Raw genomic sequence first — 27785 nt, forward strand, 5'->3', positions numbered from 1 at the left:
ACACTACTATATATGAAATAACCAACAAGGACCTACTGTATAGCACAGGGATCTATATTCAATACCTTGTGATAACCTGTAATGAAAAAGAATAAGAAAAAGAACAGATATATATATGTAACTGAATCACTTTACTGTACACCTGAAACATTATAAATCAACTGTACTTCAATTTAAAAAATAAAATAGGACTTCCCTGGTGGCGCAGTGGTTAAGAATCCACCTGCCAATGCAGGGAACACAGGTTCGAGCCCTGGTCCGGGGAGATCCCACATGCCGCGGAGCAACTAAGCCTGTGCGCCACAACTACTGAGCCTGTGCTCTAGAGCCTGCAAGCCACAACTACTGAGCCCATGTGCCACAACTACTGAAGCCCATGTGCCTAGAGCCCATGCTCTGCAATAAGAGAAGCCACCACAATGAGAAACCTGCACACTGCAAAGTGTAGCCCCCGCTCACCGCAACTAGAGAAAACCTGCACGCAGCAACGAAGACCCAACACAGCCAAAAATAAATAACAATAAAAATTTTAAAAATAAATAAAATAGTGTAGTATCATTACAGGAGAAGAAAAATAAATCAGTGGGATAGAAAAGAGAACCCAGACACAGCATGCACATGTGGGTGAATACTAGAGAAGGCATTAAAACTCACCAAGGAAAAGATAAACTATTCAGAAAAAAAGTCTTGGAAAACTGGCTCATCTTTTGGAATAAAATAGAATTAGATCACAATCTTATAAGTGGAAAAACCAAATTTTAGATCAATTAAAACATTTAAACTAGTAGTAAAATATATAGAAGTATATCTCTGTGCTTTGGCAATGGGTGGACTTCCTAAAGCACACACAAAAAGCACAAACCATAAAGGAAAAGATTAATACATTTGATTATATTAAAATTGAAAACTTCTGTTTGGCAAAAGCCACTATAAACACATTTAAAAGACAAGTGGCAGACTATGACAGCACACTTGCAACATATGTAGCAGATGAAGGAGTAGTGTCCAAAGAGACAAATAACTCCTACAAATGTAAGGAAAAGACAATATGGAAATGTTGCCAAATGAGGAGCAGACAATTCACAGGAGAGGACACTCAAACAGTAAAAAGAATTATAAAAGATCTTCAAACTCCTAGTAACTATGGAAAATAAAATTAATAATTTATATATCATCTTTCACTAATCAGAATGACCAAAATGTGAAAGATTGCTGTTACAAATGCTGGCAGATATAGCGTTATGGGCTACACTTTTATACAATATTTTTGGAAAACAATTAAAAATTTAAACGTTCCTACTCTTCGGTCAGCAGGAGCCATCATGAATTCTATTTACTTCCTCGTCCAAATCAGGACATCCTTGAAGGCCTGCGGCTCTCCTCTCAGTTAATTTCTAAATATGACACACCCCAGGCCTTCCTCACCTGTTCCCGCACTGGCCCAGGGCTTGGAAAGCATAAGACTGTCTCTGACCTTCTGTTGCCCCACATGCAAAACACCTTCTGTCTGTGTGATTCCATGGCCTGATAGCACAGGTATTCTTCCTGATGCCTGCTGCTCTGAAGTATGGCCTGGGCAACTGCTTCTCGGCCTTTTGGCTAAGATCAGGTGTAGTATCTATTCTTATCAGAAGTACGGCCTGGGTTCTCTTTATTCTCGGACCCTAAACATTATGGAGAATTTGTCAGGTTGTTAGTTATCCCCACTCTAGACTAGGCAGGGACAGGAGATTTACACCATTCCCACTCTGCATCTCTGCCCCAAATTCTTCTCTTACACCAGCTCATAGAAATTTTCTAGTCTGTTCTATTGGCTTACTTTTTTTTTTTTAAAGTCTCTTTTGGTCTGAGACTTGGACTATACTTCTCGAACTTAGAGGCTAAAAATGTGAAATTTCCCAACCTTCTACTTCCTTACTAGGTGTGGTGGTATTAAAATATGTTCAAAATTTCATTGGTGCACCTCCCTTCAAGTGATGGAAGCCAAATTCCTCTCCCTTTGAGTGTGGACTGAACCTAGTAACTTGCTCCTAATGAATAGAATACTGTGGAAGTGACAGTGTATAACTTGGGAAAGTAGGTCGTGAAAGGTCGTAAAAGGTACTCCTGCTCACTCTCCTTTGGACCATTCACTCTGGGGTAGGCCAGCTGCCATACTGTGATGTCACTCAGGCAGCCTATGTGAAGCCCATGTAGTGAGGATGCCTGCCAACAGCCATGTGAGCAAGCCATCTTGGAAGCAGATGCTCCAATCCCTTTCGGCCCCATCTGACATCTTGATTGCAACAACACAGGAGCCTGTGAGCCAGAACTACCCAGATAAACTGACCCACAGAAACTGTGAGCTAATAAATATTTGTTGTTTTAAGTCTCTAAATTTTGGGGTAATTTGTTACTCAGCAATAGATAATTAATACACTGAGGAAATTGGCAACATCTTGTCTCATGGCCAAATGGGATAATCAAAGAGAGAAGAAAAGAACATACAGGTTAATATTTTTTATGGGCTGAACTGTCACTCCACCCCCCTGCCATTCCTATGTTGAAGCCCTAACCCCCAGTACCTCCAAATGTGACTGTATTTGGAGATAGGGTCTTTAAGGAGGTAATTAAGATTAAATGATGGGGCTTCCCTGGTGGCGCAGTGGTTGAGAGTCCGCCTGCCGATGCAGGGGACACGGGTTCGTGCCCCGGTCCGGGAACATCCTACATGCTGCGGAGCAGCTGGGCCCGTGAGCCATGGCCACTGAGCCTGCGCGTCTGGAGCCTGTGCTCCACAACGGGAGAGGCCACAACAGTGAGAGGCCTGCGTACCGCAAAAAAAAAAAAAAAAAAAAAAAAAAAACTGTAACAGATATATAATGAAATCCCAATAGATAAATTAAAATGGAATATTTAAAAGATATTCAAATAACTCAAAAGAAGGCAAATGTAAGAAAACCAGTTTCTTCTACACACAGAACACTCTGACATAAAATGTGCAGTTTTTCAACACTGAGTAGTTTTCCAGCTGTCTATGGATGCCAACTGGGTATCCTACAATTTAATTCAATTCTGACACTAAGTACCCCAAGTAAGTGGAGATCCACAGGCTAAAGGCTTCATCCCAGAAACTGCCTCCCACTTTGGATGCCCATGGCAAGTCTGGGCCTCCCATACTTCTGACCAACCAGCTATAAATCAGGGGTTCCTACACCCACCTCTTCAGTTTCAATAATTTTCTATAACAGCTCAGAGGACTCAGGGAAACCCTTTACTTACTATGACCAGTTTATCATAAAAGGTACAACTCAGGAACAGCCAAATGGAAGAGATGCACAGGGCAAGGCGTGTGGGAAGGAGTGTGACGCTTCTGTGCCCTCTTGGGACACGCTACCCTTTCAGTACCTCCATGCATTCACTGACCCAGAAGCTCTCTGAACCCCTTAGTTTAGAGTTTTTATAGAAATTACATGATGTACGCATGACTGATTGAATCATTGGACATTGGCGATTAAGTCAATCTCCAACCCCTCTCCTTTCCTTGGAGGTCGGGTGCGGGGCTAAAAGTTCCAACCCTTTAATCAGGTGGCTGTGCCTCTGGCAACAACCCCCAGGCTCCCAGAGTCATCTCATTAGCATATAAACAGACTTATCACAATGGAGGTTCCAAGAGTTTTAGGGACTCCGTGCCAGGAACTGGGGAAGATGACCGACTATATATTTCTTATTATACCACAACATTACAGCAATAAAGGGGAAACAGGAGTGAAACACAGAGGGAACAAGCAAAAACAAATTTATAAAATGGTATACCTAAACCCAAACATGCCAATAATTACATTTAAAAGAATAAGCTGTTTCTATATGCACTAATGTAGAAGAGTCTCTAGGACATATTGTTATATAAAAAAAAGTTACAGAACAAAGCATTCATTATAAACCAGTTAAGTTTTTTATATATTCCTGTATGTCCATGTACATTTGTATTTCCAGCCCAACATAAATGCATTAGAAAGATCTGGAAGTATATTCAAATTGAAAATAGTTCTTGAAAATTCGCTGGGATCAGAGAGGAGAAACAGTGTCAAGAGGAACTTTTTTTCTATATAATTTTAATGACAAGAATGTATTTATGTATTACTTTGTCATTAAAAATAAATGAATGGAATTAATTTTAAAAGAACATATTGTTTCACAGTGTGCTGGTGATACCATATGGGAATTAGACATTTTTAGGTCCCCTGACTCAGGAGTAGCCAACTGCTTTTAGCAGAATTTGTCAAATGAAGTTATTAGTATTTCAATCTATTTCCTATCTGTGCCATTTATCTTTTACTCCCATTTTTCTTCCCCTTCCCAAATTTAAACCCTCAAGTCTGGAGCCCTGTAACCCTAAGGGTTATGGATCCAATCTCCCTTTATCTTCACCGACTCCAACATCATATTACTCTTTTAGAATTTAGCACTTTCAAAATTTTAGATATTCCCAGGAATGGCTTTCATAAAAATATATTCAGCAGTTTTTCCACTATTATTTTTAAAGTAGTTTTAAGAGCAATGTTTTTCAAATTGTAGGTCTCAATTAGTAATGGGTCATAAAACTTATATAGTGGGTCTCAATTCATATTTATTTTTTAAGAAATGAAATAGAAAATATCAGAGTACACTGAAATTATAGCGTGGGTGAGATTTGTGAAATTTTCGTGTGTGTGCACGTGTGTAGTGGGTTGTGATGGAAAATGTTCTTTGTTTTCTGTAGGTTGAGGTAAGGGAGGTGGAGCAGGCAGAGAAACACTGCTGTTGTGAAAACATTTAAAAGAAACTTGATGCAATGTGCCTTCTTTCCTTCTTCTACTTACACTTGTAAGTAACGTGTAAATACTTACCCCTTAAACAAATGCTTGTTTAATGACTAGCCAACAGATTCTTAGCTATATAGGCCTAGAAATGTGAGGTAACTGGAAGTTTTACAAATAATGCCATTCATCCATCCATTCATTCAATATTTATTTAGCGTCTATTACGTGCTAAGCCTCAGTGAAAGAATCTTTGGAAATTTCAGGGGGAAAAAAACTAACCTCTTGAATGGAATAATGAACAAAAATAAATAAGACATTTGCACAGGGATTTAAGCCAGTTTTGTAATACGAATGTAATACCGTGAACAGATATCCCCTGAGAGGATAGGGAACAACCAAGCATGCATACCAAGACTCGCTGTCTCTGGTGGGGCAGGTGGGAGGCTGGAAAGGCTTTCAAGAGCAGAGTAGGCCACCATGGTGGTACCACAGTTCCACCTCAGCGTAGGATCCCCCTGGGTAGGGAGGCGAATTTTCTGGGGCCAAAAACTATTCTCCTCACCGGGACAGGCTTGACTCCTGCTTACACAACTGACTCAAAGTATGTTACTTAAGGGGCTGGAAACAGTGATGATTGTGACTAATATTTTTTTTAAGTACTGAGAATTTTTTTATTACGAAAATTTTAATGATCATGATACAGCACAGCACTGGTTGCAATGACTCTAATTTCAGTGAATTTGAAAGCATGGTTCCCCCCACATATTGATCTCCCCACCTAATGGACATCCTAACATAAAATTTTGTCTTCTGATCATTCACAATAGAGACAGTAAATATTTCCTTGAAAGTCTTTGCTCACCTGCCCTTAGACTTGAGTGTGTGCTCAATCATACATGTAGAGTTACCGACGCTGGTGACGGACTTACATTTATTCCTGCTCCTTGAATCTGGGGTGACAGCAATTATTTCCTGAAAACTTAGAAAGTCATCAGCCTTTTCAGTAAGAGCAAACAGGATTATGATCTATTCTCCATTCATTTTAAGGCTTTAGTACTTAAACTGATGTTTCTTGGTAAAGTATGATCTCAGGTGGCCTTGAGCTGCAGCGGCTTGAAGCAGGATTTAGGTTCCCCAGCCAGAGACTGAGGTCGGGCAGCAGCAGTGAGAGCGCTGAATCTTAGTCACTAGACCACAAGGGACCAGTGGCCAGTGACAAGACCCTGGGCCGTCAGCTGTGTAGAAATGAATTTCCACATAGAGATGGAAAGTAGTGAAGTAGGTAAAGTGTTTATTAGGAGGAAAAAGAGTACATACAGTACATGTGGATAGACACACGGGGGCGCTCAGAGAGAAAGTCATGCCCTCGTGGTAGTTTGAATCAGTTTTATGGGGTATTTCTTCCAGGTTTCCTTTGACCAATCATCTTGCTTTGCCTGGTTCTTTTATCTCATATGGATTTTTATTTTTTCTAGTTTCTTTACATTTTTATTTATTTATTTATGTATTTATTTTTGGCTGTGTTGGGTCTTCGTTGCTGCACGCAGGCTTTCTCTAGTTGCGGTGAGCGGGGGCTACTCTTCCTTTCAGTGCGCGGGCTTCTCATTGCAGTGGCTTCTCTTTTTGCGGAGCACGAGTTCTAGGCGCACGGGCTTCAGTAGTTGTGGCACGTGGGTTCAGTAGTTGTGGCTTGCAGGCTCTATAGCGCAGGTTCAGTAGTTGTGGCGCACGGGCTTAGTTGCTCCGCGGCATGTGGGATCTTCCCGCAGCAGAGGACCAGGGCTCGAACCTGTGTCCCCTGCATTGGCAGGCAGATTCTTAACCACTGCGCCACCAGGAAAGTCCCGCTTTGCCTGGTTCTAAGTCCATATTTCGTATATTACAGGGTCCTCCTCTGTGTGCATGCACATCTCTTAGCCAAGAGGGATTCTAGTGAAGAGACCTATGGGTAAGTTGACATCACTTACTATGGGGTGGTGCCCCCTCCCTTTTTGACCTCCAAGGAGCCTTTCTATGCATGTGTAGTCGGGAAGGTCTCCTTAGCTTTGAGGATGAGGAATATGTGGTCTTTTATCTCTTATCTGGGCAAGGCTCAGCCTCCTCTCTCGATTGTCCTGTTATTGATATTTTGGAGTTTCTGTCCACAGGGAATGAACTCCTGCTGCTTACCCTGTGGCCCATCTATCTCCTGCCTCAGGTATATGCATTTTCTTTATTAGATAATAGGTGGACATATTTCTTCTGTCTACTATTGACGTAATTTCTGTGACTGTAATTTTTGGAAAGGAAAAAGGAGTGAAGGAAGTGAGAGGGGGAGGGAAATAGGGAGGGAGATTCACATGGGAGGTGCCACTGGTAGGGACATGGATGGTCCATGCCATGCCACTGTTGCTCTTCCGTGATGGCTGAAGGTGAGCCATTGGGAAGTTGGCAATATATGCCAATGTGTAGCTGAGTTGAAAGACATAGAAGAGGGACAGCCTCGGAGTGAGTGTAAGTAGTAGATATTGTGGTATCTGACCAAGAGAGCCTCAACATTCCCCTCAGCTTGATTGGACTTTAGGCAGGCTTCTTCCTGACTCCAAGCCCTTACCTCCCTTTTCTTAGAGTTTCCTTTTCAAAACCTGTCACTGTGAATTCTTTCTGCCCCTTTGAGTTGTAAATCTTTTTAAAAAGCATCTTGCCAGTTTTACAACCCAAGAATGTCTTTCTCAAGGACCAGGGAGCCATCCCTTTGAAATATAAACATCAAGGGAGACAGCATCCCTATCTCCCAGTTTCTGTGGGAGGATAGGAGCCTAATTTAGGTGGGCACCTTGCTCCAAATTGTAAAACTATCTCCTGTCATGAAGATGCAATAAAGTTTAGTTTTCCTTTGGGTAAGGCCAGTTAACAAACACAGATGGCCTGGAACTTCCCCACCCCAGCTCTTAAAAACTCTCCTGCCCTTTGTCTCCCTAGAGGTGAGCTCAGCCTGAGCTGAGGACCCCAGCCCCTGTTGCAATAACCTTGAACAAAGTCTTCTTTGCCTGTTTAATTTTGTTCCGGAAATAGCACAGCTATGGGCTAGGCTGGGGGAAAAAATACTTGAACTGAGAGTTGGGAAGCTGGATTGAGGTCCCCCCTTTGCTCCTAAATTATAGGAACTGTGGGCAAAGCACTTCACCCCCCTGAGCTCAGGATCTTTAAAATTTAGAGGTTAAAAAGATGGAACTCCAAGATTTCTTCCAGCGTCAAGGTTTTTTGATGGCGGATGTGCTTGATTGACAGTAGGGAAAATTATAAATTCTCCAAGAAACATATAGCGATTTAAATGCTGGTGGGTTGTTGTGTCGCATAGAAAACATCAAGGACTAACAGGATTATACACTGTTGCACTGTTCTTACCTGGTCCTTAGAAGATGAAGGGGCTCTTTAGGAAGCATGAACGTGACCCCCTGTGGAAAACCCTTGTTCTAGAGAAGTGACTAACCCCCAAGATGCTACCCATCTTGAATCCCCAGAGACGCTTGTTTCCAGGTGGGCACGTTGGAGGCCACTTTTAAATAAATATTCTTTCTCTACAGACTTTATAGTTATCATAAACACTACTCTGTCCTATCATGGGTCAGACACCAAGACAGCTGGTGGGAATTTGGAACAGAAGGATCAGAGTAGGGATAGGAACCCAGATACACAGTTAAGGGTCTGTGATGATTACTCCATACTACTTAACTCACTATGCACTTTTATTGTATAAACCTATCACCTTCCACTCATTCTCCCCAAACAGGAATGTCATTCATTCATCGATAGGCCAACCAGCCCATCTTAAGTGAAGGTGCTCAATCTCACAGAGTTCCAGCAAATGAAAGGCCTCGAGATAAGAGGCAATAAGAACTGACCGTGTTTGTCCTGCTCCATCAGGAGCGAGTGCTGCAGTACAACACATACAGCAAGGACCTCTGGTCACAGTGCCGAAGGAATCATCCAGAATCTTCCTGGTCTATTATACTAATAAATCTAATACTAATATACGTATACTAATATTAATATACTTACACGTTAATAATTAATAGGAGTGAAAGTTGCCTCCAACCACCACTGTGACCCCCATCACGAGGCAGGTGCTACAGCAATGTTCTATCAGTCAGGGCTCTCTTGCTAAAGGAGAAGCACTTCTGTATTTCAAGGAGAAAGGAGTTAGTTAGAAGCTTACACAATGCTTTGAAGGGTTGGAGAAACAGTATGGAAACTAGCTGGTTCATGAAATCAAGCAGGGGTGGATCCTAGGGAAACTGCTGACAACAATCCCAGCTGTGTCTGTAACACCAAAGCAGGGGATTCTCAGGAGGGGGCCGGAAGCTGCAGCAAATCATATGTCTATCATATGTCCAAGCGTTTGTTCACAACTGCCAACAGACACACTGACTCTTCTGCCTTCCTCATGTCCTGTGAGCAACTTTAATTGACAGACTGTAACCCAATACAGGAAGGTGATCCTGGGAAATGGAGCTCCAGACTTCCCTGCAATGCAGAGAATGGAGAAAGCGGTGTGGATGATATTGAATTGACAAAGATAATCTGGTACAAGCAAATTAAGCCAAACACCTATATCGAGGGTAGAAGGCACACAAGATGCCATCAAAGCCCATGATTCCTCGTATATTAGTACAGAACCTCAGGGACACTCTGGGCAGAATCCCTAGAGCAAATTAAGCACAGACAGACATGGTGGCTTAATAATTCACCCAGCTTCTCTTTCCTTCTCAAATGTCAAACTGCCTGGAAGTCTCGGATATGGATCTGACACACACGTAACCCCCATGCAACACAGGCTATCTTTCCTCAACCTGGCAGTGCCCTCAAGCATAACAAGACTCTTCAAAGCCCAAGTCCAAGAGAGCAAGGTCCAGAGAGAGAAAGGAGTTTCCTCCTCCCCTAGGTCCTCCCTGGGGCATCCCTTTGTAGGGTCCAGAGCCTCCCTGAAAATTGACATGAACACCCATGGCCATGTGCTTTCAGTGACACCAGAAGGGTATGGTGTGAACCTACGGCCCCTCAGAACAGGGCAAAAAAATGTGCATTGTGCAAAAAAATGACCATTCACCATATAAGACATAGCATACACAGTAGCAGGGGCCTCATTTTGTTACACTCTCAGATGTCTAACTGGGGAGATGATGGTATCGTAAGTACAGGAGGCAAAGGAGATTGAGAGGAGGAAGGTGAGGAAAGGGACCCTCTGACACTGGGTGGGAATGTAAATTGGTGCAGACACTATGGAAAACAGTATGGAGGTTCCTCAAAAAACTACAAATAGAGCTACCATATGATCCAGCAATCTCACTCCTGGGTATATACCAGACAAAACTATAATTTGAAAAGATACATGCACCCCTATGTTCATAGCAGCACTATTTATGATAGCCAAGACATGGCTATACATATACATATATAGATGTGTATGTAAAAAGATGCTATATATATATGTGTATACACACACAGTGGAATATTACTCAACCATCAAAAAGAATGAAATAATGCCATTTGCAGCAACATGGATGGACCTAGAGATTATCATACTAAGTGAAGTAAGTCAGAAAGTGAAAGACAAATACCATATGATATCACTTACATGTGGAATCTGAAATACGATACAAATCAACATATCTACAAAACAAAAACAGACTCACAGATATAGAGAACAGACTTGTGGTTGCCGAGAAGGAGAGGTGGTAGGGGAGGGAAGGAAGGGGAGTTTGGGATTAGCAGATGCAAACTATTATATATAGAATGGATAAACAACAAGGTCCTACAGCCTAGCACAGGGAAGTGTATTTAATATCCTGTGAAAAACCATAATGGAAAAGAATACGAAAAAATATATATATATGTATAACAGTGACTTTGCTGTACAGAAGAAATTAACACTACATTGTAAATCAACTGTACTTCAATAAAATTTAAAAAAAAATAAATAGAGGAGGAAGGGGAATTCAGTCAGACACACTGAGTTTAAGCTGTCTGCAGGAGAGCCAGGTAGAGGAAGCCAAAATGCCCTGGAGCCAGGATTCTCTGTATTTCTCCTGTTGAGAATACACAACAAAATTACCACTGGGCAAGCTCCCCAGCCCTTCCAGATTCACTGTTGTTGAAAGGCCTCCAGGCCTTTCATGCCCTAAGGGAACCCTTGCAGATCTGTCTCCTCTCCACCACATTCTTCCCTCCGTTCTTCTGCCACATCAACTGTAACTGTTTACAAATGCAGGGTGCATGTTCTAGGCCTACGATACTGAGTGTGATAACTTGGTCCTCAAAGAGGAGTCACTCGATAAATATTTGTTGAATTGAATTGAACTGATGGGAAAGGCTAAACTTGTTTAAATTATTTTACCTGAAGCTGTTTCCAAATCAGATCTGAGGAGAAGACAGTCAGGGTCAGACTGAGTCAAAAGGAAGAAAAGACCATTTATGCCTGGGGTCCTGGCCCCAGACCCTTAAAATTCCTTTTGGTACTGCCATAACCAAATCCATGAGCTAACAAATGCTAATCCCTTGGCTAACTGCAGTGATGCAGAAAGAAGATTCCACGTGACACGAGGGTGCTGTGGTCAACTAGAGTTGGCATTCTGGTTTAGAAGAAAGAAAGAAACTCACTCCTTCCCCTCCCCTGCCTTGTGCTTTCCCCACGTCAGAGACAAAACGTGGTTAGTTATCTTGGTCCCCTACTTCCCTTTGAATTTGGCTAAAACACTATACCTGTGATGCTGGCCTGGATCTTCTCCCATGAATATACCCAACAGAGAAGATCCTTGCTGGCCCTTGTCTCCATTGAAGGAAGGCAAAACTCCGAGGCCTGAGCTAGGCTGACCCTGGCTGGGCTGAGCTTTCACTGGAGCTGGCCTGGCTTTTGGGATGCAGATGCACTGACCATCTGGTACCCGCCTCTTCTGGGGAGCTGAAACTCACAGGACAGAACTTGAAGGCTGCAACTGTACTTCGTCATTATGTTAAAGGTCCAACCCCACTCCAACACCAGTTAGAGAGCTGTGTCTCTGTGGGGTCCTTAGAAATCAGAACTCAAGGCAAAGCTTGTAAGCTAACACTTTACTGAGGGTCCAGGCTGCAAAAGTGAAGGACAGAGGGCAGTGAATGGGGGAAGGAGGGCAAACATATACAACGGGGCATGTTACAGAGCTGTCCACAGCCTCAGCAGAAACACTCCAGCTGCTCGGTCATGCCCGATGTCTGGGAGAGGCTGGGCAGAATCACAGTGCCTCACAACAGTCTGGCTGGGACAGAAAGGACAGCAACTTTACCTGTCAGCTCCTTCCCATTTCCTGTCACTCACACCCTTAGCGTGTGAACTCTCCTATACTTCCTGCTCTGTTACCAGCTCCTGGGGAGCCTCCGGGTCTAATAAAGTCAGGCTGCTTTTCTAGAATCCTTGTGGTCATAGAATACGGGAGAAAGAGCAACATAGTCTTACTTCCCTTTGACGTCACCATATTTTTTTTAAACTGGTCATCATCCAAAGGAGAGAGTTTGTGCAGTTGGGGAGTTTAGTTGTGATGACTTGAGTCTTGGCCAATGTCTAAACTCGCTGAGGTATTTCTCAAGTACTTGAAATCAGTTTTAAGAAACAGGAGACAAATATTTAAGAATTGATTATTTTTTTAAAAAATAAATTTATTTTATTTACTTACTATTTTTGGCTGCGTTGGGACTTCGTTGCTTTTTAATACAGCTAGATTTTTTTTTTTTTTTTTTTTTTTTTTTTTTTGCGGTACACGGGTCTCTCACTGCTGTGGCCTCTCCCGTTGCGGAGCACAGGCTCCGGACGCGTAGGCTCAGCGGCCATGGCTCACGGGCCCAGCCGCTCCGCGGCACGTGGGATCTTCCCGGACCGGGGCACGAACCCGTGTCCCCCGCATCAGCAGGCGGACTCTCAACCACTGAACCACTGCGCCACCACGGAAGTCCCAGCTAGATATTTTTAAATAGTATGCATTCGATTTTTTTAGTGCACAGAAACAGTCTAAAGAAGATAACCACAAAGGACAGTGAATTGGATACATTCTCTGGGCTCCCCTTTTATTCTTTCCATTGCTGCAGCTATAAGCTTCATGTGGGTGTAAACTGACACCACCTTCCTCAGCGCTCTGTGTTTCTCTTGCTCTCTTCCCAGTGTGTCTCTAATGCTGGGGCATGGGACTCATGGGTGGTCTGAAACTGCAAAGGAATTAACAAGCCCTGGGACAACCCTTGACCAATGCAGGAAGGTGCTGGTGAACAACTGATCCCCCTACCAAACTCTTTTTTTTTAATTTTTAAAAAATTTTTTATTTATTTATTTTTGGCTGCGTTGGGCCTTCGTTGCCGCGCGCGGGCTTTCTGTAGTTGCGGCGAGTGGGGGCTACTCTTCGTTGTGGTGCGGAGGCTTCTCATTGCGGTGGTTTCTCTTGTTGCGGAGCACAGGCTCTAGGCGCGTGAGCTTCAGTAGTTGTGGCTCCCAGGCTCTAGAGCACAGGCTAAGTAGTTGTGGCGCACGGGCTTAGTTGCTCCGCGGCATGTGGGAATCTTTCTGGACCAGGGATAGAACCTGTATCCCCTGCATTGGCAAGCGGATTCTTAACCACTGCGCCACCAGGGAAGCACCCCCTCCCAACCTTCTGAGTGGAGAATCCAAGGTGCATTCTATGTGGCTTCTCAGAGGATCCCAGTGGCTTCAGCCCCAGCCTCCTACAGTGGTGACCAACTGGAAAACACACTTTTGCATTGGCTTTCCCTTCTTCTCTGTTTTACTTTCCCCACTTCCTCCCTCCTTCTCCTGAGATTATTCCCCCAAAATTGCCTATATGCAAGCCTTGTGTTGGGCTTTGCTTTTAATTTTTGGGGGGGATTGGGGAGGGGGAGGCTAGGAGCGTTGGTAACAGAAATGGTAGAGAGCAGACCCTAGAGTAGGATCCTGGATCTGAATCACTCTCTGCTCAAATGGAAGTGAGGGCTCCACTGCCGGACAGCGTGGAATGGGCATGACCCCTGGTGTGCCATAGCGGTCACAAGATTCCTAAGATGGGGATGAGCGCAGGGTAAAGGTCAAGTGTTGGGTTACGAGGTTGCTAAGGCACTTGAACGATATGAAGGCAGTTATGATTATAAGGACTGAGAGTTTGCCAGCTTTTATTAATTGCTTTAGAAGCCTTGTAGAAAGAAAATGACAAGCCCAGGTTAGCCAAATAACAACACAGGTCACTCTGTGAGATCCAGAAGGACTCTGTAGCTTGTTTAAAGAGACCTCACCTCCGTCAGCCGGAGGGAAGAATGTGCTGAAAATAAGTATTTAATTATATGAGTGATGGAATTGCAATGACGATTGAATGCATGGCTTCAAAGGTCTCTTTACTCAAAGCCCTTTGAGGAGTTCTCAGGAGAGCTCCGGGAGCAGGAATAGGGGCATTTGGGTGTATGAGCCTGATAATATCGTGGAGGCTTACTCTAGAGGAGTCATGAGAAGACACATTATATTAGATAAGAATTCTTGGGAGCTCCCTGGCGGTCCAGGGGTTAGGACTCCGCGCTTTCACGGCCCTAATACACCAGCACTTCTTTTCTCTCCCTCCCTTTTCCCTCCTTGCACACAGACCCCCAAACTGGCAGTGTGTCAGCCAGATGTGTTTTGTAGACCCAAAGTATGGTTTTAAAATTTGAATTAATTGTCAACATTTTAGAAATCACGTCAATCCACATAAAACTCTAAATGTCCACCCATTTTATTATTTACATGAACTACATAAAATGTTAGAGTTTGAAATCTCTGCCCTGGAGTCCCCCTGGGGGCCATGCTTGTTCCACCCAAGAGGCAAAGGCTGCCTTGGGGGGTTTTTTCCCCTTACAGTCAGTATCGTAGACTGTGGGAATGGGACTAGACAAGGATATTAGTTATGACCTTTCACTTCATTTTGCAGATGAAGAAATTGATGAGTAGGAGATCATAGAACATAGTCAAGATTATACATTGGTTCGTAGCAAAACCAGGAGAGAGTTTAAACCTTTGTTTTCTGAGTACATAGCATTTTCCTAGTGCACCCTTCGCATTTTGGAGGTCAGAGTAGGGGGGAGGTGAGGAAACCTTTCTCATTTCTCCCTTTAGCAGTTATATTGACTTGACATCTGCTGTGCCCTAACCCAAAACTACCTCTCCTGCCAAATTTGGGTGTAACCTACCAGTGTATGTACCACTGTTGGGTAATCAAGCGATTATTTTTTAACGTAACCCAGGGATCACACTTCCCTTAGGATAGTCTCCCTGAATCCCCATCCTGCTTACTCATAGAAAACCCCATCTTTTACCAAGATTCCCTGATGTTTCTGACTATCCCCAAGGAATGCTTAAAGATCCCACAAATCCATCCGAATTGTCTCTGCCTCCCCTGCCCCCTTGCCTGGGTCGGGACTGCTGCTCATTTCCAGCACAGGACAGTCTTTCCATCTCATCACTAGCTTCTCCACGCAGACCATTTTCCCCTCAAACCACTTTCTTTCAAGTCTGGACACAGATACATTCCTATATTTCTCAGGCATAACATTTCACAAAACTTTGCTTTAGCCTTATATAATAACAGGACCAATTCATGCTGCAGAAAAGAAAATGTATAACAGGTAACTAGTTGCATCTGCTCCTAGATTGTCTATGTTATGACCATCCACAGGAGATTAACCAGTGCTCTCCTTTGCCCCCACCCCCACCCCAATCTGCAGCAAAGTTGCAGGGGCCAGAGACGGGCCAAAGATGGGTTATTTCTGTACCTGGGAACACATTTCCAGTGAAACAAAGAAAATCTAAGTTTAAGGCTAGCTTTCCACCACATATAATGATTTACAGAGATGCCAAATCTACCCACAATGAAAACAAACAGTTGCACTGTTTGCATAGTAGTTTGTTTCTTTCCTGTCTCTCCACCCTAGAGTAGTATTTTGGTTTGGCTTGGCATAACCAAAGGGCCTTTGAAATATTTTCAGTGTCAAAAAAGCAAGGCCCCTGCTCCGCAAAGATGAATTTGAACCTTCACCTTTGACGAAACAAAACTTGCTGGCCTTTGAAAATATTCTTCATACTTCTAGCCACTGAGTTAGAAAAAAAATAAGTAGAGGTTTAACCTCAGCTAGAAAAACCAAGAAGAAATGTTTTATAGTTTCTGGAGAGGTGAGTGTTGTATTTTTAATATTTCAAGATTGACATGGTTTGTGGGGAGTGAGTGAATAATGAAACTAACTATGGAGAAAGAGAAGGGTATCTGTTTAAGAAAACAAAGGGATATCTCTCCGAGATTGAAAGGAAAGAGGCCCACTCAGGGAAAAGCAGGCCACCGAATTTTAAAGCTCATCAAACACTCTGCCTACTCTCTACTTAATAATTTAGCAAAGTACAGCCCTGAGAAGTAGGTGATTTAGCTCAAAGGAGACATCTAATTAGTGGCGGGACAAGTGAATAAATCAGGCCTCCTGACTCACTAGGCATTTTTCTTTCCACCACATCAGGCCGCCTTCAGCAGACAACAGGTAGGCAAGGCAGTAACAAGGAGGCCCCTTAAGCAGGGATTTCAACTGCCACCCTAGAAAGACAGTGGAATCACTCTCCCCTTTTAACCGTGAACCCTTTGTGGAGTGATAGGGACAGAGTAAAGGGACAAAGTAGGTGATTAAATAGTTAATCCCACTAGGGGATTGTAAGTAGAGAGAAAAGTATGGGAGACCCCCGTAAGTTAACGATCACTCAAGAAAGCAGGCTTGTAGGGACTTCCCTGGTGGTCCAGCTGTTAAGACTCCACGCTCCCAATGAAGGGGGCCTGGCTTCCATCCTTGGTCAGGGAACTAGATCCAGCATGCTGCCATGAAGACCTGGCACAGCCAAATAAATAAATATTAAAAAAGAAACAGGAAAGCAGGCTTGCTTAACAACAAAACCATGCAACAGAAGCATGAGACATGCCCAAAACAATAAAACAATGGTGGAATGAGATCCACATCCTGCCCAGTGATGTCAGTAAGTTAATGATTCCCAGGACACGCTCCTCTGCATGCACTAAAAACAAAAATATAGGGGAAAAGGTGACTTTATTCTGAAACCTGAGATGATTTACCATATCTTAGCATCTATTAGCACCCTTCTGAATAGCACCATGACAGCCCCAGTTTGACCATGTAGGGACAAGAAAACTCCCCCACCCGACGTGGAGGAGGAGATGACAATAGAAGCTTGACATCTACTCAAGAATGAGGAGGAAGGTGGCCTTCTTCCCCTCCCCACTTTTCCTTTGATTATGAAAATGTAACCCATTAAGTCCTCGGTGCGCAATCCCTTGCCTGCCCGCTTGTATCGCTCACAAGCATCCTATACTAATAAACTCTTTCCTTACCTGTCACCCTGCCTCTTGCTGAATTCCTTCTGTGCTGAAACAGAAGAACCTATGCTCTACTAAGTCCCAAAATGCATTCTGCGGTTTCAGCAGCACCTTAGGGAGGGTGTTAATGATGGGGAGGGAGAGATGGAGCTGGGAGACAGGACACCTGGCACTTCTGTGTGTTGACTGAATGCCAGCAAAGTTGTTGCCCATCGATTCTGGGAAATCACGTCTATTTAACTGTGGTAAATGTTTTATCATAGTACAAGATTCTGACACTTTACAAAGTGCTTTTTTAAGAGAAGGAAGATGTGGAGGGAAGAGGGCAGAGTGGGGACTTGCTACCAATGGGCACAGAGTTTCAGTGGAGGAAGATGAAAAAGTTGGATGGTGGTGATGCTTACACAATGACATGAATGTACTTAACGCCAAAGAAGTGTACACTTAAAAATGGTTACAAGGGCTTCCCTGGTGGCGCAGTGGTTGAGAGTCCGCCTGCCGATGCAGGGGACACGGGTTCGTGCCCCGGTCCGGGAAGATCCCACATGCTGCGGAGTGGCTGGGCCCGTGAGCCATGGCCGCTGAGCCTGCGCGTCCGGAGCCTGTGCCCCACAACGGGAGAGGCCACAACAGTGAGAGGTCCGTGTACCGACAAAAAAAAAAAAAAAAAGCTAAGGAGGAGGTAACCCTAGAGAGGTGATACAGAGCAGGAACAGAGAATGAGATGCTAGAAACCCTGAAGGTTGACAATACTGTCTTCATCTTTTCTTTTCTTTTTTTTAAAAATGGTTGAAAGTATTATATTTCTTCATCTTGCTTTATTTTCTTTTATAAATTTATTTATTATTTGGCTGCGTTGGGTCTTTGTTGCTGCGCGGGCTTTCTCTAGTTGCGGAGAGCGGGGGCTACTCTTCGTTGCAGGTTTCTCATTGTGGTGGCTTCTCTTGCTGCGGAGCACGGGCTCTAGGTGCACAGGCTTCAGTAGTTATGGCACACGGGCTCAGTAGTTGTGGCTCTCGGGCTTTGGAGTGCAGGCTTGGTAGTTGGTGGCACCCGGGCTTAGTTGCTCCGCGGCATGTGGGATCTTCCCGGACCAGGGATCGAACGCGTGTCCCCTGCATTGGCAGGCAGATTCTTAACCACTGCACCACCAGGGAAGTCTTCACATCTTTTCCGAATCTCTATTTTCCGTATTTGTTCTTGGATTCACAGAAGGTTCCTGGAGGTATCTGCAGCCTATAAAACTGTATACACAGAGAGGAATCTGGGAAGATGGCCAGGAATCTATATCCCCACCTAGACAACAACTGCACCAGCAGAATCTGCCAGGGGAAGGCTTGGGTAGTAAATTGCAGTTAATTTCAGTTCCTAGCACAGTAGCAATTACCCATCCCCCACTCTTAGCCACCTGGTAGGTTGACAGCTGTGCATTTGTTCCTGGAGGAGCTTGTATACAGCTTCCAGGAGCCAGTGTGAGCAAAAAGGACCTTATCCTCCAAATATCAGGGATCAGTGCTCTGACTGCTGATTGCTACTTCTGATCACAGAAGTGCAGACAAAGAGGCAAACAGTCATTGTTATTGCACCTCCCCCCTTTATTGCAAGCCTCTCCTCTGCTGGTTGAAGAGACTTCTGGGGGAATTTAAAAGGCTGACACTAGGGAGTTCCCTGGTGGCCTAGGGGTTAGGATTCTGGGCTTTCGCTGCTGTAGCTTGGGTTCAATCCCTGGTCAGGGAACTGAGATCCTGCAAGCAGCAAAGTGCGGCCAAAAAAAAAAAAAGAACATATCATTAAAAATAATAATAATTGGGCTTCCCTGGTGGCGCAGTGGTTGAGTCCGCCTGCCGATGCAGGGGACACGGGTTCGTGCCCCGGTCCGGGAAGATCCCACATGCCGCGGAGCGGCTGGGTCCGTGAGCCATGGCCACTGAGCCTGCGTGTTCGGAGCCTGTGCTCCGCAACGGGAGAGGCCACAACAGTGAGAGGTCCGTGTACCGACCAAAAAAAAGATTAAAAAACAGGAACCCCAAAAGATAAATGGGCAAAGGAAATGAAAAGACAGTTTATAGAAGGGGAAATCAAAAAGGCTGGCAAACATGTGAAGAGAAGCTCAAACTCATTAGCTATCAGAGTAACACAAAGTTTTAAAATAATAAGATATTACTTTATTAAGCTGGTGAAAATAATAAAGCTGAGAATACCAAGTGTTGGCAGGGATGTGGGGATAGCAGGACCTCTTATGCTGTTGGTGGGCGTGTGGACAGGTGCAGCCACCCTGGAGAGCAATCAGACAGTTCTTAGTTATACATCATTGTATTTCGTGACCAGCAAGCCCCACTTCTGGATATATTTCTCCAAAAAATTCCCACTCAAATTCACATGAAGACATCTCCAAGAAGGTTTATGCCGCTGTTTGTGGTGGTAAGGATCTGGAGGTTATCCAGAGTCTATCCAAGAAATAAACTGGAAAATAAGGAGTACCGTGTAGCAGTCAGAAGCAACAATTACACGTACCAGAGCAATATGCATCATGCCGAGAGAAAACAGGAAGAAAATAATGAGATCTAGAGTGTATAGCACTTATATAAATTAATACACTATACCCAACAGACAATACACATCTTAAAAGAACACATACAACTGAACGTATATACATTTAACTGGATGGTTGTCTGTAAGGGGAAAGAGGCAAAATGAAACTGGGGATTGGGGTTATGGGTCCTGCCCCAACCAATGAGTTCCATGAACCAAAGACTGTACTGAATTCAACCCTCTAAGTCCAAAGTTCCCTCAAAAAAAAGAGGAAAACCTCAAAGAGAACAGGAAGGTTTGCAATGAAAAATAAAATCTTTCTTCCTCCATAGTTTTTCTCTCCATGGAATCTGCTGCTAATGTGTATGTGTGTGTGTTGCACATTTTTTTAGAAAAATGCTGAATGCATTTACTAGGACATGTTTGTATGGACGGGTAATTTTTATTTCTATCACATTGTTCTCTACCTTGTTCTCTTTGCTTCAGAATATACTTTGGGCACCTTTCCCTTTAAGCACTTACAGGGACTTCCCTGGTGGTGCAGTGGTTAAGAATCTGTCTGCCCATTCAGGAGACACAGGTTCCGTCCCTGGTCCGGGAAGATCCCACATGCCGCGGAGCAACTAAGCCCATGCGAGCCACAAGTACTGTGCCCGCATGCTGCAACTACTGAAGCCTGCGTGCCTAGAGCCCGTGCTCCACAACAAGAGAAGCCACCACAATGAGAAGCCCACGCACTGCGTGGAAGAGTAGCCCCCGCTTGCGGCAACTAGAGAAAGCCCGCGTGTAGCCAAAAATCCCAAAGCAGCCAAAAAACAACAAAAAAAAAAAACCAACGACATAAGCACTTACAGATCTATCTCCTTTATTAACAGCTGTATTATATTGATATACTCCAACTTAAATGTCCTACCAATAGATATTAGTTTGCTTTTTTTAAAGTTGTTTGCTATTAAACAAATTTGCTTTTTAAATTGTTATTAAACAATGTCTTGCAAACATTCTTGCACATAAATTGAGGGGAAATTTTAGCAAGCATATTCACGATGTAAACCCCAAGTACTGAAATTTCTCAATCAATACAGTCAAAATATACACACACTTAAATATTTGATAGGCTAAATTGCTTTCCCAAAGGTTGCAACAAAATAAAATCCCATCAGGGACTTCCCTGGCGGTCCAGTGGTCAAGACATTGCCTTCCAGTGCAGGGGATGCCAGTTCGATCCCCGGTTGGGGAGCTACGATCCCACATGCCTTGTGGCCAAAAAACCAAAACATAAAACAGAAGCAATATTGTAACAAATTCAATAAAGACTTTAAAAATGGTCCACAACAAAAGAATCTTTAAAAAAAAATAAAATCCCATCAGAAACATCTGAAAGTACCTATTTCCCCATACTTTTGCCAGCTCTGGGTTATGAAGCTTCTCTTTTTTACCAATCTAAGAGTTGAAAGATTGTATCTTGTTGATGTTTTGATCTCCATGTTTTTAAAATGTGAGTGAGATGAGTATGTTTCCATAATTTTATAGACCATTTATACTTTTCCTGTGAACTGTCCGTTCTTATAACTTGCGTATTTTCTTTTGAGTTGTTTTACTTTCTCTCATTCATTTGCATGAGAGTTATTTTGCAAAATAAGGCAATTAGCCATTTTATCATATGTTCTGCAATTACGTTTTCACAGTCTGTCTTTGTCTTTTGCCAAACAGAAGTTTAAAATTTTTATACAGATTTATCAGTCTGTTCCTTTATGCCTTCTGGGGAACAGATATTTTAAATTTTATTTTGTCACTTGGAAGTTTCTGAGAGGATTGATTAAAGTGTCTGAGGTGAAGAGGGAGGAGGGGAGCAGCGGAGGCAGTTGCAACTTCAAAAGGCAGAACAAAGAATTTAAACAAAGAGGTGGCAGGGGTGTTAGTGGGAGCAGAAATAGCAGCCCAACTGGGGCCCATTCCAGGGAAGCAACATCCCAGCAGAGCCTCCTGGATCCTTGCACTTAATGGGAGAGCTCTTAGCTACACCGGTAAGCAGCCCAGACTGGTCATGCGACCTGAGAAACATGCCTAGTTCTTCCCGGACACAGCAGGGAAGGGACCTCCCCAGGTAACTGAAATTCATAATTATCTGGGTCTTTGGAGACATTTCAAAATAGGGTGTCATTGTTTATTAAGCTGGCAAAATTGGGCATACTTATAATGTAAACCTCTCAGTCTGAGTTTCTCAATCAAGTTTCCAAGAGAGATTAAGATTGAAAAATAGGACTTCCCTGGTGGTGCAGTGGTTGAGAATCCACCTGCCAATGCAGGGGACACGGGTTCAAGCCCTGGTCTGGGAAGATCCCACATGCCATGGAGCAACTAAGACCGTGTGCCACAGCTACTGAGCCTGTGCTCTAGAACCCACGGGCCACAACTACTGAGCCCACGTGCCACAACTACTGAAGCCCGTGCGCCTAGAGCCTGTGCTCCACAACAAGAGAAGACACTGCAGTGAGAAGCCCGTGCACCACAATGAAGAGTAGCCCCCGCTCGCCGCAAGTAGAGAAAGCCTGCACGCAGCAACAAAGATCCAACACAGCCAAAAATAAATAAATAAAATACATTTTTTAAAAAGATTGACAAATAATAATAAACAAGTTTTGAACTTTGCAAATTGGGTGATGCTGAAATTTGCCAGTGATGGCCAATGACAGAGCAGCTCCGTTAGCAATTTAATTAGAATACTTTCGAAGCTCCCTGTGGCAGTGAGGGTAGAACTGTGGTCATTTGGTTGAGCCCATCCTCAGTTTTTGATTCGAGATAGGGAAGGACACTGATAATTGGTAAGCACTGTATATTGCATGGAAGGGAGGGGGTAGCTGATGACGTCACCACCTCCCTCTGGATTTACCACTCCAACTTTCCCTGACACAACTCTGACCACCTGGCAGGAGTGAAGGAGCTCTACAGGGTTGACAAAAAATCAGAAGGAAATTTTCATACCACACAGATGCCCCCCAAGAGCTTTGCTACTGTAAATGTTACAAACTTGGATTACGTAGGCTAGAAGTGAATTGTACTGTGGATTTTTTGTTTCTTGCAATTCTCTCATTAAGTTATTAGGCCCTTCTGTTTTATATTTTACTAGCATTTGTATTTCACAAACAAGTCCAGTGGGGCAATTTTTGAAGATAAGGTGTGAGACAGAAGAGGAGAATTCTAGGCCACGTCCTATGGACAATTCTGATAAGATTAGTGATGAAGAATTATAATCTTCTGAGTCATTCCACTGCACCATTGCAAAAAGTGGTCTATAAAAATATCCTCTTTACAATGAAAACTACCCCTCAATTGATTGTTTTGTTTTTTGCTGCACCGGGTCTTTGTTGCAGCACTCGGGCTTCTCTGGTTGCAGCACACAGGCTCTAGAGGACATGGGCTCAGTGGTTGAAGTGTGCGGGCTTAGTTGCTGTATGGGGGATTTTAGTTCCCCGATCAGGAATCAAACCTGGGCCCCCTGCATTGGGAGCGCAGAGTCTTAACTGCTGGATCACCAGGGAAGTCCCCCTCAATGGATTTTTACACATGCTAGTAATCCAAGTTGTCCTAGTGCGTGTACTTTATTTGAGGCAAACAACTTACAAATGCAGCAATGGCTCCAGCAAAATGGAAAAGCCACTTAACGATAAATCACAACCATTTGACCCAGAAAAGTGCTGAATATTTCTAATGGCTACTGGAATCTCAAAGCAAACAGAGAAAAACTTTTGTTTACAAAAAAGGTCAGTGGAAAAGCTCAGGAAGCAAGTGATGGAGTAGCAAACTTACTGCCTAAAAAGGAAAAATTACAGAGGTGATGAAAAGCTCCTAATTCCAGGATGTAAAATTATAGTGAGTAAAATACTTGGACAGATACAATACAAGACACTGAAAAATTTCCGTAGCAGGATATGTTGATGTTATCTATGACTTGTCACATGATGTTAAAAAGCTTTTTATCTAATAAACTGAAAACAACCTCTTCTATATCCAGGTTGGTAAGTCGACAGATTTCACTAATGAATGTCATGCTGCAACATTTATTAACGTGTAAATAATGGTAAAATTCAAGAAAAAATTTCTACTGCAAAGTGTTACCTGAAACAAGCAAAGGCCAAGATGTATTTCATGTTTTGTTTAGTATCTAGAAACGAAAGGTTATCTCGGAGGATATTGGCATTTGTACTGATGGCGCCCTATAAACGGTTGGTTCTGTGAAAGGCTTTGCCCCTTGTGTAAAATAAGACAGTCCTGACATCATCACAACACACTGCTTTCTTCACGGGGAGGTGATGGTGTCAAAAAGTCTAGGAGATTAAATGAAAAACAGTTCTGGATGGTGGTACAAAAATGGTTAACTTTATTAACAAAGACCAGGTCACTCAAGTTTGTTTTTAAAGCTGTGGGGAAACCTGGACAAAGAAAGGGTAAAAATCTCTGCTACATAGTGAAACTTCCGGGGTCAGCAGAGGAAGACTTCTAATGGGGTATTTGAGCTCAAAGGTGAATTTCTGGTGTATGTTCCAGAAAGTCGTGGGCCAGATTCTGCTGAGTGCTTTAAAGATAAGAATGGCTCCAAAAACACGCCTACTTAGCAGATCCTTTTTTATCACATGAGCCAGTTGAACAAGCCAATGAAAGCGCTTGGGAAAAATGCTTTGGCTTCAATTAACAAGATTTAAAAGGAAATAGAATCTTTGGAAAAATCATGCTGTAAAAGGAGATCTTAAAGTGTTTCTGCTGCTGCTTGGACTTGAGAGTGAGGAAGAGAGTAGGCAAGTATGAAAGTTAGCTTACTGGGATCACTGCATGGGGTAGAAAAAAAGAAAGCTGATGTGTAGAAAAGAGAAAAAAGTTGAGGTGATATGGGGGAAAATCGTTTGATCACACCATCCTCCCCCCCGTGGGAAACATCCTCCCCACCGTGGGAAACATTGTACAGTCATACCATCATGCCTCCCCAGATCCCCCGGAACAGTGGAGGAATCTATCTAGTGGGGTCCCTCCTAACCCGCCCCATGTTTAGTCTGAGCACACACTCATGATGGAGACAAACCAGCCTTTCAAGGCTCTATCTCCCTCTCATTTTAGGCAAACAATGTTCAATTGTCTGTTCCAATTCTCTATCAAACCATTACTCTGGGACTTCCCTGGTGGCGCAGTGGTTAAGAATCCGCCTGCCAATGCAGGGGACACGGGTTCGAGCCCTGGTCCGAGAAGATCCCACATGCCGCAGAGCAACTAAGCCCGTGTGCCACAACTACCGAGCCTGCACTCTAGAGCCCGCGAGCCACAACTACTGAAGCCCGCACACCTAGAGCCCGTGCTCCGCAACAAGAGAAGCCACCGCAATGAGAAGCCCGCGCACCGCAACGAAGAGTAGCCCCCGCTCGCCGCAACTAGAGAAAGCCCGCAAGCAGCAACGAAGACCTAACGCAGCCAAAAATTAATTAATTAATTAATAATTTTTAAAAAATTACTCTGAGGATGAGTGCGGTCCTCGATCTGAAGAAATGTTATTCGGTGGTCCAAATTGGTACAGTATCTTGTCAATTGAGATAAATATCATGATCACCATAAAACTAATCCACCATGGTTTTCATACAAAGTATATCAGCCCCTTCATAGGGAGAGTTCCACTAGGCATTTATAGCAAGAGAATAATCCCCCTTCTTCAGAGTAAACAAGTGTTAGAGCAGCTTTTATACAGTCCACCAGGCTTAGGAACAACCTCCCGTGTGTCTGGATCATGCATAGATATCTGTATTTGTTTAGTAGTGAGCTGTGGGTCCTACATCAACCCCAATGTGTTCTTCCATGCTGCAGTATTCAAAAGCAAGGAAACTGCCCCTAAATTAGTCACTCTCACAATCATTTTAGTAAACGTTTTTGAGGAAGCTGATGACATTGATTCACAAAATGAGATAACTCCTTCACGCTATTGCCCTCTGGTTTCAGTAGTTTCTTCGTTTTGCCCTCTTCCAACCTGGACAAACTCCTTGGTGACCAGAGGTTGTAGACATGGTGTCTGCTGTCCCAGCATAAATTTTCCAGCACGGGTTTTAAATGAAAAACACAGATTTTATTATTTCTTTTCAGCTTCAAAAATAACACTTTATATGTAGATATAGGCCTACAGAAGAGATCAAGAAACTTATATATATGCATAATAACTTTGTAATTGCTAGACCTGTATTTCAGCCTGATCATGTCACTTAGTGAGAAATTTCTTTTTCAGTCTTAATAACATAGTGTCTTAGGCTGTTTTTATTCATATTGCTTTGGCTTGTGATTAATGGCTTTACTATTCAAAACTGTCAAATGTTTTTGTATTATAAATAACATTAATTAAAATAAATTTACAACCCTTGTTTAAGTTAAATCTATCAAGCTGACCTTTCAAAAACTGAATCCCCACTTTGGCTTAAGCCAGTTATTTAACAGAAATGTATTATGTTTGCCTTAAAAGTTTTTAAAATTTATGAAAAGGAAAGAAAGAGATTAATTTCAAGTAAGGTTACTTAATCTTTAGCTACCTGATTCTATTCAAGATACACTGGCCAAAAAAAAAAAAAAACAGAAAAAAAATCTTTTTAGCTTTAAATAGGAGAAATAATTACTCTTGCATATATTAGATACCAGGTACCATACCTCATTAGTATTTCTTACAGTATGATGGTGTGATACAACTTTTAGACCTATTTAGTTAAGTTATTTTTTAAATCAAGTAGGATTTTTTTTTTAATCAAGGGAAAACTGAAGTCTCCTCGGGTGCACTACTTATGTGCAATAGAGTGAATATCCTTTGTGGGGAAGGGAAACCACACAAAAATAGTAGGCTAATAAATTGGCCATAGTAAACAGATCCACAGAAAGTATGATTCTCTACTCAAAAGAACATTGACTATTAATATTAGATTATTATATCTGTAATTTACTATCATAGTAACGAACCACTGCTTCAGATATAACAGTGTTTATGTCAGAATTCCTTGAGACCTTCCCTTGAAAATTATTTCAAGCATTCCTCGAAGGTAGAAAGATTGAGAATGGCCTCCCTAAGACCCTACTGCCACTGTGTCAGTGTGACAGGTTTCTGTGCCCCTTGTTTGCTCACTTTCTAATCGCTAAGAGTTCTAAAGAACAGTTTCACTGACAGCCAAGCCCAGGTCCCATTACAATACGATTTTTGTCCAACTTGAGCACCAATACCCACTTGGACGTCAGGTTTACTGCAGGATTGAAACATGGCTGCTAGTCTCTGTATAGTCTCACGAGCTCCTTCAGCCAAAAAGGGCAGAATTGCTATTAAATGAGGTAAATGTACTAAATGCTGATGCAAAAAGATTTCCAGGACACCTTATAACATGAAAAAAGCAAAGTTACAAAGTGGTGTATAGCATGTAAACACATTTACATAAACATACCAAGTTACATAGTTACATGTGTTCCTGGCTGATTATATGTTCAGAGACATAGAGGTGAAGCTAAAGGTAAATTTGGAGGCAGAGACCGAATAGAAGGAACAAAATTGCCTCATCAAGAACCATGGAAAAGAAAGCAATTATAAGAAAAATAAGAACGTTAAATGAAGCAAATGGGATGAGAGCTGCTAAATAAAAAATTACAGTGTATGCATGTGTGTATATATGTATATATTATGTATATAGGTACATGTATATGTATAGATATAATTATATATTTATATATAATTTTATATGATATTCCTAGGAGTCCTCTGCCTGAAGATGGGACAAACTGGTCCTTTCTTGGGGTAGGAACACAGTTATACCTTCATGACCTGAGTCATATTATTATTTGTTCTGAATAAAATAATCAAAAAGAAAACAAATACTTGCAAGAGTAGGTTATAATGCCAGTTACCTGTCAAGGTGCCAAGGATGCAAATCATCTTCCTCTCAACAGCATATGTGGGGAATTCCCTGGCGGTCCAGGGGTTAGGGCTCCACACTTCCACTGCAGAGGGACACGGGTTTGACCCCTGGTCAGGGAACTAAGATCCCGCATTCTGCGTGGCGCAAAAAAGCAGCAAACAAACAAACAA

At 42.9% G+C, this 27785-nt stretch overlaps 1 protein-coding gene and 1 non-coding gene across 2 annotated transcripts in view; both read left to right on the forward strand.

Moving 5' to 3' along the window:
- The window catches only part of LOC115852059 (dehydrogenase/reductase SDR family member 2, mitochondrial), a 157659-nt gene that overhangs the window by 111954 nt on the left and 17920 nt on the right, over positions 1-27785 (forward strand).
- On the forward strand, positions 1580-1766 carry LOC115852472 (U2 spliceosomal RNA). Its single transcript, XR_004039153.1, has one exon. It is a non-coding gene; the product is annotated as a U2 spliceosomal RNA (small nuclear RNA).

This window comes from Globicephala melas, chromosome 2, assembly GCF_963455315.2.
Source record: "Globicephala melas chromosome 2, mGloMel1.2, whole genome shotgun sequence".
NCBI lineage: Eukaryota > Metazoa > Chordata > Mammalia > Artiodactyla > Delphinidae > Globicephala > Globicephala melas.